This window comes from Pleurodeles waltl, chromosome 4_1 (genome assembly GCF_031143425.1).
Source record: "Pleurodeles waltl isolate 20211129_DDA chromosome 4_1, aPleWal1.hap1.20221129, whole genome shotgun sequence".
NCBI classification, from domain to species: Eukaryota; Metazoa; Chordata; class Amphibia; order Caudata; family Salamandridae; genus Pleurodeles; species Pleurodeles waltl.
In genome coordinates, this window is record NC_090442.1 from 332,944,697 (window position 1) to 332,958,120 (window position 13,424).

Here is a 13,424-nt window from a genome sequence, read left to right on the forward strand (position 1 = left end):
TTGGCCCTATGGCAGATTTTTTTTGAGTGCCCTCGGTGCCTAATAACAAAATGCACCAAAGTGTTACGAGCTGTAGTTTTTTTTTATACAGAGTAACTATTATCCTAGCATCAAGGATCGCAACGTTTACATATAGAAAATTGATAGTTTCCTTGTTCTGTAGGATACTAAATTTAAGCTATTCTACATGTTTTTTTAACCATTGATAAAAGTCCTGCATATGACCTGCAGATCCGTGCCACATCATAATGGCATTGTCTATGCATCTGTACCAACAAACAATGTGTTAATTTAGGGTCAGCTTCACCATATATTCAATTGCCTTAAAAAAAACAGAGATACACAGGTTCATCAGCCCCAGGTCGAAGCTGCATCTCAAGGCAACACCCTTCATTTGCATGAACAGCTCGCCTTTAAAAGGAAAACACATTATTCATAACATACACAGCTGCCGGTTCAACCAGAAATTCGGTATGGACCTGGGGTGGGCGAATTCTTCAAATTGAGGACCTCTGTTATAACTGCTAGAGTTTCATTCAGGAGGATCTTCATATAAAGAGACTTGATGTCAAATATTGCTAACAATTTCTGTGTTGACATTGATTTCGATCCCCTCATAAATAAAGTGCCTAGAATCTATTATGTAGGCATGGGTCAAGCACATAAATGGTTTCAGGAAACAATCAACATATTGAGCCAGGGGTTCTAACATGGACCCTCATACAAAAATAATCAACATACCGTTAGGATTGGTCAAATGTTTGTGTATCTTGGGATGAATGTGCATCACAGGCATACAGAGATCCTTCTGATTTGGAAACTCAACTTCTTTAACACAGATCCATCCCTCCTCTAGAGCTGATTTAGTTATTTGCCTGTTCTCATGCACCAGGCCCATTATATGGGCAGGATGCAGCTGGCAATAATGCCTTGTGTCGTTCAGTGGTGAAGCACCTTCTAATCATATTTTACACTGTCAAAGATCACAATTATTGTTGATCCCAGTTATATTCTGTCCTATGTGATTTTCTGACTTTACCAAAATTATTTTTAGCCAAATCTTCTGTAGAAACTGCAAGACTTCTTATTTGGTGTCAATAGGATCCTATATAGCTAAAGGTATAAAAGACAGTCTTTTGTTCAATACCTCGTCTCGAGAATAGATAACTGAGGATTGGACAGATTATAGATTGGGATCTCCTCTGGTATATCAGTTCTATCTGATTCTACCATCTGTACACCTGTCTCTTTGTTCTTATTTCCCCAGTTATTTGTGCTCTTCCTTTTTCGCTGCTTCTTTCCTGCTTGTTGCCTCTCACAAAAAAAAGCTGGTTATTTGTTAGAACTACGGATCTTTGATAATTCTTAGCTAGAATCTGAAGACATCTCTGAGAAGGTAATAAACCTACACCTTGATCTGCCTAATATTGTAAATCTAGATTGTTTGGATTATTGTTTGTGTAAAATTTCACACTTTAATCCCTTCGCTGCCAGGCCTTTTCCCTCTCAGGTGCCAGGCCTATTATTTGGATATTTGGGCCAGTTTGCGCTTAGGCCCTCTTAGCTTTTTGTCCACATAAGCTACCCACGCCCAATTTGTGTTCTTTTTTCCAACATCCTAGGAATTCTAGAGGTAGGTATGCTGATTTTGTGAGCTCCCCAGGAGGAGACCAAGTAATTAGCCAAAATACAGCAACATTTTTGTTGTTTTCAAAAGAATGGGAAAAAGGGCTGCAAAAGAAATCTGGTGTTTTTTCCCCTGAAAATGGCATCAACAAAGGGTTTGTGGTGCGGAAATCACCATCTTTCCAGCTTTCAGGAACAGGAAGACTTTAATGAGAAAACAACATTTTCAACACAATTATGGCATTTTACTGGGACGTACCCCATTTTTACTATTTGTTGTGCTTTTAATCTCCTTCCAGTTAGTGACAGGAATGGGTGTGAAAGGAATACTGGATCCCAGACAGCTAAGAATTTCTAAAAGGTAGACAAAATTCTGAATTCAGCAAGGGGTCATTTGTGTAGATCCTATAAGGTTTTCCTACAGAAAATAACAGTTGAAACAAAATAAATATTGAAATTGAAGTGAACAAAACAGCCATTTTTTCTCCACGTTTTACTCTGTAACTTTTTCCTGCGATGTCAGATTTTCAAAAGTAGGATACCGTTACATCTGCTGGACTCTTCTGGTTGCAGGGATATATAGAGCTTGCAGGTTCATCAAAAACCCAAAACCCAGAGCCAATAAAGGAGCTGCACCTTGCAATAGGTTGTATTTTTCTCTCACTGTCTTACATTTGGAAGGAAAAAATTTAGAGAAAGATAAGGGGCAATAACGCTTGTTCTGCTATTCTGTGTTCCCACAAGTCTCCCGATAAAAATGGTGCCTCCCTTGTGTGGGTAGGCCTAATGCCCGTGACAGGAACCCCAACATGGACACATCACATTTTTACATTGAAATCGGACATGTTTTTTGCAAAGTGCCTAGCTGTGGATTTTGGCCTCTAGCTCAGCCAGCACCTAGGATAGTGTTGTAATATTGTCGTATTGATGATATAAACCTATGTACTATAGTATGTAACCCTATTATATAAGCACTGTTTTACTTAGTTACATAACTCCAATGCTACATGACTAAATCCTTACAATTATGTATATATTTTACTCTTACTAGTAAAGTGGTGCGCTCCTATTCTCTCCTTTAGAATGTTGGCTAATGGTACGACCTGGAGTGCACCTTAGAATGTTGATGAGGAGAAAGGAGTGGGAGAAAAGAAGCTGTAAGTAGAGGAGGTGTTGTGCAAGGAGTCTGTTCAATAGACTTGTCAACTACTTCATCTTGTTGCAAGTTATTACAGAAGAACTTTGGCGACGAGGATGGGATACTGCGCAGGGGTGGTGAAGACTCCTTGCCCCTGATCTGTTCAGCACCTCAGCAAGATGTTTTGTGCTCCTCGTGTATAACCTGGAAGGTACAGTCAAAGTTGCGCCTGCAGTGACTGTTCATCAGAAGATGCAAGTGTACCTGTGGAAACCAGAACATCGTGGTGAGAGTAGCCCTTTTAATATAACAAGATTCTGAGCAGTGAGGCGGCAGGCACTACAAGGACTGTATTCTTGAGAGATAGACATGGTAACTCACACACTGTAAAATTGGTGTGTTGCGGAAGTGAGGAAGGTTGCAGTACATACTGTGGTCGTCTAAGGCAGTACCGTGTGTGGGTAGCTGAGTTCAAGTATCCTAATTAGCAAGTGTGGGGAGAACTGTGTGGAGGCATTTGGTTTGGCGCAGCGTGTGAGCTGTACCATTACTGAACTATTGTCTGCAATAACAGGCACAGGCAGCGCCGAGGTCAACTCTTCCTTAGAGCACTCTCGGGTTGCCTTTAGCACCAACCCCTGTGGCGCTGTAGACTACCGTGAGTGAAGAAGCTTGTCTGGGAACTTGGCTGTGCCAACACCAGTATCACGTGGAGAGCGCAGCAAGGTTTGTTAACACGCTTAGTTCTTCGAGCGCGTTTGACGAGGGGCGTCAAACGCTGTGGAAAACCTTCCACACAGCGAAGCGTGTTGCCAATCCAGCACACTCAACGCGGCGAGAGCGCTGAGTTCTCTGAGCGCGTTTTTGAAGGTGCAAAGTGCTGTAAAATGAAAAGAAAAAACTCTTCCGCGCAACGAGTTACAGACTCTCCGGGGGAATTCTGAGGCAATTTCTTCACTTCAAAGAGCCTACCTGGTGAGGAATTCCTGATTGAGCGGTTCACGGTGCAATTAGAGCTCACAGCGACAAGATATAACGTGTAAAAAGATTGTCTGGGTCTTCCCCATTTGAACATTGTTCAAAATAAGAGTCCTGACTGCAGGAACCAAGAACACCTTCAAAATAAGAGTTTAAAATGTCCATTGTTTTGTTGTATGGGTGTATTGACAGTATTAAAGGGGAGTTGAGATTGTGAAAAGTAGGTATTGTATAATGCACAATAACATATGATTGATGTATCTTTTAGCACGTTGATTGCAATTTAGTACGACATATTTAGTAAAATCCTACCTAAGATTGAATCATTCATGGATATAGTACACGCTTAGGTGGGAATAGCAACAAATATTATACATTAAAAAAATTAAAAAAAAGTGTATATATTATATATAGTGAAACTATCTTCATAGAGAATGGCAGCAGCAGGAATGTCCCAACCTCACCCATTCTTAAATGAAATAGGTGAACCGGTTTTACCCTGGAAAGAATGGTCTAAATTGTTTGAATCATATTTGATTGCTATTGGGGGGGAAAAGTTCACGGCGTTAAGGAAACAACATATACTACTACATAATCTAGGAATACATGGAAGAAAGGTGTATGAGAGCCTGACCGATGCAGAAGATGATGGTGAGGATGGTGGAGAAAATTTTGATGTGTTCCAACAAACACTCGTCAAGTTGGAAAGTCATTTTGGTCACAAAGTCAATATTGTCCTGGAAAGGCATAGATTTTTTTGTAGAGTACAGGGCAAAGAAGAGAAGGTAGCCACTTATATTGCCGCCTTGTGGGGGCTGGCCCATACATGTGATTTTGAGGACTTGGAGGATTCATTGATACGTGACCAATTGGTGAGGTGTACAAATAGTCCAAGGGTACAGGAGAAACTCCTCACACATAACCCCTCTCTTAAAGAAGCCGTGGACATAGCTAAGAGTATTGAGCATACAATGGAGTGTATGAAGGAAATCAAAAACTCACCAGGAGAGCAACACCTGCCAGAGGGGTCACTCCCCTTATGTCAATTTAAAAAGAAAAAAAATCCCTTGTGTCCAATGGCCTTAGATAAAATGCACCCCCTTGGGGAGTGACCCATGACAAAGTGGTCACTCCTCTCATGCTAATTTCCTAAAAAAATAAACTCCCTGGCCTCTAGTGGTATTCCTGCAGCACGATCGCGTAGCAATCGTGCTGCAGGAATGCTCAGAGAGACATGAAAAGGAAAGGAAAATACTTTCCTTCCATTTTCATGCCTCTCTGACTTCTCCTGCCCCCGCTTCTAGGAGAAGCAAATCTGTTTTGCCTCGTATCACACTGGAAACATGCTGACATCATTAGATGTCACTGAGGGGATAGGAGTCTTGGGGATGGAAGGGGAAGCGATGCCCCTTCCAGCTCTGCCCTGGCTAGCGCTTCCCCTGAGGGCCTGGTGTAGGACATAACAGTTATGTCTGGGCACCCGAGCGGTGTTGCTCAGGATGTAACCGTTACATCCAGGGCACCCAACATGTTAAGTAGGGCTACATTTTCTTGTTGCTAAAATTGTTTATGTCTCTAGCCACTTTCATCATTATTTGATTTGTTGTGAACATCTTATGCAATAATCTTTTACTATCTGATGCAGTTGAGACCTTGCTTATCTCTCTGAAGAGAGCGAACTTCTATTTCCCCATGTTCATACTCGCTAATCCTTAAGGCTGTTTCGATCCACAAAGCTATCCAGTTTCTCAAACAGTTGGTCCCTACACCCCTAAATTGAAGCATTGTCTGTCATTAAAAAAATGACAGGAACATGTTTCACTTTGAAGATCCAATGGGATCGTATTGTTTTTAAGGTGCCCCAAAATGTTTAAGTCTCCCAATTTTGTCTAGATTGGTTGCGAGTACTAAAGCTCTTTCTCACCAAGGTAAAGATGGATGCTTTAACAATTGGCTTATTATCAGTATAGCAGACCATATAGAAGTCTGACATGTTTCAGTAAAACAAATAGGGCCTGATTTAGAGTTTGGCAGAGAGGTCACTCTGTCATGAACTTGACGGATATCCTATCCACTGTATTACAAGTTCCATGGGCTATAATGGAATGGTAATACTGTGGATGGGGTATCACATTTGTGACAGAGTAGACCCTCTGCCCAACTCCAAATCAGGCCCATACAAATGAAACACAGGTGTATGAAATCAATCAACGTCCTCAAACTGTACGGATGACTCATGTCCAAGTTTAGAACACCCACACACCTAACCAGATTTGACAAATCAAACAGAAAAAGAGGAGGCACCCAATGAACCTCACTGTCCTTGGGCAATTAGCAAGACAAATAGAGATAGGGAGCACAAGACTAAATCACTGAAAACACTTATGTCACCAAACAGTAGTTGGATTGGGGTCAAATAAAAATATACTGTTTATTTCTGAATTAATTGTAATTTAAAATTCTCTTCAATGGTAAAGTTGAATTTGAAGTAACAATTCTGAAAATTCCACTTTTAGAAAGGTGGCATTTCCTTGTCCCAGCCATTTGGTGCTTGCTGCCTGTATCATTGGTCACATTTCAAGATGTATCTGACAGTTGGTCTTTATATATTCCTCCCAGACAATAAGAGGAGGGGGGTGTTGGAAAATGGGTTATTGGTAAGGGCAGGTAAGTACCTACACTTAGCAACAGGCCACTAACCTCCACTTAGGTCTGGTTAGGTCTCAATAAATTAAACCCAGCTTAACCCATGGCATCTTGGTAACGAGTGACAAGGCTTAGCTTAGGAGACAAAGTGTAAAGCATTTAAAAATCATAAAACAGTAAGTAAGTAAAACACAAAACAGAAGAACAGTCCAACACCAATTTATAAGAATAGATTATATTTTTATCTTTCAATTGACACCAACACGATTAAAATCAGACAAGGGGAACCGGAGATATGAATTTTTAAAGAATTAATGCTTTTAAGCTCTTAGAAATAAATAGCACCAATCCAGTCATCTGGTCGCACCTCGACCAGGGCAAAGTCAAAGTTTGAGGCCGACCGCGATGGAGCCCTGCTCGGCTACAGCTTGCAGGAGGCCTCGGTCAAAAGTTTACCTTGGGATTTAGTCGTTTTTCTGGAGATTATCTTCAGCGGGACTAAGTTGTCAGTTCAATCCAACCTTCTGGAACTCTTCCTCGGATACTCGTCACGGGAGCCCTCAGAGGAGATTTTTACCTGAAGACTTATTCATTTTTTCGAGATGAAAATTCATCAACTGGGGCAAACCTGAATCTTGATCCGACATCCTTAGAACCCTCTTCGGATTCACTGCCTGGGAGATCCCGGTCAACTTTCTACGTTCAGACTTAGTCACTTTTTTGGAGATTTTCTTCACCGGGATGAACCTGGAAGTCAGGCCGGGTCGCGGTTGAGGCAAGCCGGCTAGAGTTGCCGCAGCGGGTCAGTCCCTTTATGGAGCTTTCTTCCAAAAGTTCTCCAAACTTCTCCAAACTTCTGGATCTTCTTCCAGATGTTCTTTTAAGGTTCTTTTGGTGTCTACAGATCACCCCAAGGTTCCAGAAGCTCTGAGAAACTACAAGTCCCAGAATGCACTTGGAGCAAACTCCAAAACGGCCACTGGACAGTGGTCAGCTGGCCAGTTTCTTCAGGAGTTGGTGCATGGGACTCTGGTTAGCACTTTTTCACCTGTAGCAAACAGGAAGTCCCTCCTTGAACCAGTTGAAGCCAGGCAAAGTCCTTCTTGGGGTGGAGCCCGAGTGTGCAGCTGGTGCAGTCCTCCAGAGTGCAGTGCCCAGGTGCAGGTCAGGGGTCCAAGAGGGCAGTCCTCCTTCTTCTGTAGTTCTTCCTTGTTGGAATCTAGTAGGGATCTGAGGTGTGGGTGCAGGTCTGCCAGTTTCATCCTTGCTCCTGGGTGAAAAACAGGAGGTCCGGGTTCTCCAATCAGGTGCAGGTGTGATGACGACTTCCTGGGAAGTATGGCAAGAATCAATCCCAGGAATCAACATTCCTCAAAAAATCCATCATGACTGAAAGTGATTTTTGGAGGTTAAATCTGGCTGAGCCCACCAACTGGTGTACCTAAAAATCTTAAAACCCCCTTCTCCTGCCCTCTCCTAATCTAATCAGGGGGCACCTAATTGTCTGGCTTTGCAGGATGTGAGGGAGGTGCTGGGTTGCTCCAAATGTCCTTCCCTGCCTTTGAAGACCAGTTTAGCAGCCCTCCCCCCCTTCCTGCCTCTCCATCTACTGAGAGAAGTTCTCCTCCCCAGGCACATTCCATTGTGTTGAGTCCAGGCTACTTCAGACCTCATCAAGGCAGCCTGGCAAGGCTTCCAGAGGCTGGCCAATCAGAGCAGAGCACTACAGGGCTGAAGTTGGCAACTTTTTAGGTAGAGTTGAAAACAAGTTATATTAAATCCAACAATTGTAAGTTGTGGAGTTTATAACAATTAATTTGATACCAAACTTAAGGTATCTGACACTTAGGGGGGCTTTTATAAATTAAAATACATTCTCCCCATTCTAGGCTATGGAGGCTATTCACGACAATGAGGGAACAACGATTTCGGCTGTTTTACCTCACCAGAGATTATAAAACTATGTTTATAAGGTCCCTGCTTATAGTTACATGGCACCCAGCCCTAGAGTCTTAGGGGTGACTTATATTTAAAAATAAGGTAGTTTAAGACTTTGGAACTTCTTTTAATTTCAAAGTCGAATTTGCATGGAACTTTAATTTAAAAGCAGCCAGCAAGGCATGCCTGCCTTTAAAATGACACTGGGCACCTCAGCAGTGCACCTACCTATACTAGGGTCCATAAACCTACATGCTCTACCATATAGTAGGAATTTATAGGTAGGTTGACTTAGCCAATTATAACTAGCCTAATTTGCATACTGATTTACACACTTTACCATTGCTATCCAGTGCTAAAAGGCTTGTGTTCTCTGCTCACACAATTGGTATATTTAATTTACTTATACATTTCTAGTAAGGTAATCTACATGTGCCTAGGGCCTGTAAATTAAATGCCATTCTTGGGTCTGCAGCAAGGATTGTGCCATACAGTTAAGTAGCCCTTTAAATACATCTCAGGCCTGCCGTTGCCAGACCTGTATGTATAGTTTAAACTGCCAATTCAACCTAGCAAAATAAACTTTTTTCCAGGGCCTAACCATCCTTTTTCATACATATGTCACCCAACAGGTAGACCTTAGATGGCCCAAGGGCAAGGTGCAGTGAATTTAAAAAGTTGGACATGCACTTTAAAGTTTTACTCGTCCTGGTAGTGAAAAACACAAACTTGTTTTGACACTACCACAAGGCCTATCTCTGCCATATGAAAACATTGGGGTTTCCTTATTAAATTGTATACGTGTAATTCCAAATGGGAACAGTTAACCAGTTAATATTTGATGTCTCTGGAACTAGAATTTAAAATCCTAACTTCTGTTGAAGTGGGGGTTTGATCACAATTCTGAAAATTCAACTTTTAGAAAGTTGGCATTTTCTTGCTTTAGTCATTTGGTGCTTGCAGCCTGGGTCACATGACTGGGTGTAACTGACAGTTGAGCTTTGTGTATTCCTTTTAGATAGCCACATATAATAGGTAGCTTAGGTGTGCCTGGATGGGCCCCCACTAGCAGGATGAAAGGGAGGGGCTGGACATAGCCTCACATACACTTGTCCCTCACAAAAGGCTGCATACCCCCCCTCTAGTTAGTCTGGAGTCAGGACCGAGAAGACAGGATGCCTGGGAACTTTAAAGGGAAACTTCTAGAACTCACTGGACCACAGACACCACCACATCGTTACACTTCTGGACCTGTGGATACTCTGCCAGGAAGAAGGACCGCTGTGCTGCAGAGGGACTGCCACTCTGCTGGAATTTAAACTGTTGTGTTGCTGCTTTGCTGTGCCGACCTACTCCCTGTTGCCCTCCTGCCTGAGTAAGAAGGGCTGGGCCTACATCTGTTGAACCCAGAACCCCTGCATGATTCCAGGGGATAGTTGGCTGACCTCCTAACTTAAGTCTCAAGGACAGAAGGCTCCAACAACTTTGCACCTCCATCTGGACTGTGCCAACTGAGAGCTTACCCTGCCAACTAGTGCTACTCCAGTTCTGGACTGTTGGAAGTGGGCGTACGGTGCTTTGCCAGCATCTGTGGATCTGGCAGAACCAATGCATCTTCTCTGCTGCATGGTACAACCCCAAAAAGAACCAACACTGCTGCATGGATTGGACCCATATCAAAAACCTGCAGACTCCTGGGAGGGTTACTTATTCGAGAGAGGACACATAAAAACATAACAGACCATCATAGTGTGAGAAAACTAAGAATACAACACCATATGTTCTTAGTAGCAGAACAAAATAAGACATAAAAATCCATATCTGAGGCAGCCAGAAGATGGGTTCATCAGTTATTGTCTTTAAAGGGAATATTGTTCCATTCCTGAACTAGGAGTAATGGCTTATGGCTGATTATGCTATACTGGTACATGCCATCTATTCTGTGACCCCTTGGAGATAAGTGGAAGAAATGAAGACGATCCAATAAAAAATAACTTGAAGGCAATGTTTCACACAGTAAATGCGGGCCTTTGTAGCAATGTGAGTGGAATAACAACTGTAAATCAATGTTGGTGATGGTAATTGTAAAAAAGATGCAGATGGACACTTCTGGTACGTCACGTAAAATGAACACTCACGGGAGCCAAAGTTCATGTGTTTCTCCTTTTGCGATTTCCAATAAAGTGTACAAATGTAAAACAGTGTGCCGGGCGGATAAAATTGATTACAAACAAATAAGGTTATGCCCTTGATGTATTCCGATTTGGATACCAGGTTGTAGCAGCACTTTTATTGCAACCAATATTTTAGACCACTACACAATTAACCTAAATATTATGCTTCTGGTAAGTTTGTAAGAAATAGGTAGTAGAGTCCAACGTAGGCTGAGTGTCGAAACTAGTCACGTACTAAATAGGTTTATGGGCCCATTTGACACAATAACAAAGCCAATTATTTTATGTTTATTTTTATATCGCACTGGGTTAGCAGATATGATGTAACTGCTTCACCAAAGAACAACAACAATAGAGATCAAAATAATGTTTGTAACTAAGAGATAGAATATTTTGAGAGATCACAAGGAAAAGCTTGGTGAACCTTTAGGTACAGTTATAGACGGACAGGTTGAGGACGACACATTTGAAGATTTTAAATGAAGGATTGAGTTGTAAGGAAAGATGGGGGAAAGCTTGAAGACCAGAAAGGCGAGCCAGAACTGGATGAAATTAAGGGGAAGGTAGATCCTCTTGAAACTATTTGATTGGGAGTAGGAGTCAGAGTGAGCAAGGCATTGACTTAGCAGCAGTGACATTACACACCCTTTGACCCCCATTTTCACTCACACACATACTTACATTTACACAAATTCACATTTGTATACACTCTCTCTCACATAAACACACTATCACCCGCAAGCACACACGCAACATAAATGTAAAATCATTTTCTATGTGCCTCAACTGCATGAAAGGGTGCATTCCAGCTAGTTGTACTCCATTTTATTGCGCTAACAGTGAATACAACAACAAGGCAGTGCCAGGGGTACCTAAAGACAAGCAAGGGATCACAGTTGCATCCCCTGGTTACCTCTAAATGACGTCTATGGAGAAAGGAAGATAAAGAAGTGAGGCAGTTAAGTAGTTATAGGGAAAGCTAAGGGGCAGATTTAATAAAAGTGGTGCTGCATCCAGTGCAGTGCCATTTTTCTTGCACCCTTTGGCACCTCCCTACCACCGCGATATGTGCGCCATATTAAGAATACGGTGCACCATATCGCAGGGTAGGGGCCAATAGCGTCAACACTTTTTAAGCTATTGAGGTACTATTCAGGGTTAGTGCCAAAATGTTGACACTAACCCTGAACAGTACATAGGGGCCCATTGTAACCAATGGTGTGCCCCCTTTTAATGCCTGCTCCAAGCACGCATTAAGAGTGCCGTAAAAAATGACACAAGGAAATCTGTTAGATTTCCTTGCATCATTTTTTCGGCCCACCTAATGTGAGGAAGGCCTAACTGTCCTCTGTAGAATGTTAGAGTCCTGATTAAATTGCTAATAACATATCTCAAAAATAGTGCTAGCTAGAAAAATAATGAAACCATCATTTTTAAATTTAATTAAAATATTAAATATTTTTATCAGTTATTAAGAATCCAATTCAATTGTGAAATCATATTTTTAATAAATGTTAAGAATAAATAGCTTTTAGAAAGTTAGCATTTAGCTGCCTGAACTGTCAGAAGGCTAAATAGGATAAGCCTCTGCCAGCTCACAGCATGTGCTCAGCCCTTAAGAGGTGTGCAATGGATTCTATTTCAAGCAATAGGCTGAACTGAATAGGCAGAGCTGACTCCCTTGAACTCCACAGAATATTCAGAATAGGGGCTGTGGGCGTCCTATAACACCACACTGTCATGTCCTGCTTGATGGGTCTGTTGAGCCACATAAAACATTTGGGTACACTTGTAAACGAAAGAACAGGGTAACAAGACAATTAGAGCCTCATTACGAGTTTAGCAGTCTTAGGATGGCCATGTTCGCGGTGGCCGTCGTATCACTTGCCACCAAATTATTCCCAACAGAATATAGCCAAACCACCGCCGGCACCCCTCGTGCTGGCAGGCCGCCACTGATGATGTAGCACCTGCAGGCTGGTGGAGACCATGTTCCCGCTGGCCAGATTACAAGGCTGCACACCGCCAAGGTTTCTGTCGCAGTCGCACCACCATGGAAACACAGGTGGAAACCAACTGTATAAAAGGAGATACTCACCTTCAGGAAGCCATTTTTGTCCGGAGCTGCTATGGAACCAGAATTACATGTCTTACCGCTGCTTCTGCTCGTCCAACGACTTTGGAACCAGCGACGATGGTGACAACAGCAACCGTGAATACACACACATCTCTCACTGTTGGAAAATGTCAAAGTACGTAACCACACACAACATACAAATCGGGAATGGGTGGCTAGGGCTACAAACACACAGAACCTCACACGTCATGCACACTCTCACACAGCCACATACACACCTGTACATACATAGTGCACACACTACGGTCATCACACACACACACTTTAATAACACAGACCAATCCACAGAAATCCCTCACTGGCAGTCACACACAACACCGCCAAACAGCACAACTACACCACAATCTCAACACCAGCAAAGTATTGGCAAGCACCCACAGTGGACACTACCCCTTGACAAATCATACATACAACACTGCATACTACCACCAGGGAATGAACACACACTATCACAGAACCATACAATGCAGTATACAACATATCCTGCAAAAACACATCACAACGTATCTGACATACCATTCTCCACACACACTCACGCACACAGTCTAACCAACACAAAGGCACACAACACTGCAACTAACACATATCAACACAAACACCACTCAATACCATCACAACATGTCCCCAACATACACATGCCCATCACACAACACACACCCATCACTAGGGGACACATGCTGCCTAGACAAAACAGGTAGCACAACCGCTGCTGGCTCACAAATGTTCACACACAAACAATGTCAGCCAAGACCAAATATGCAATAAGAAAAGAAATGCAGGACAAAGA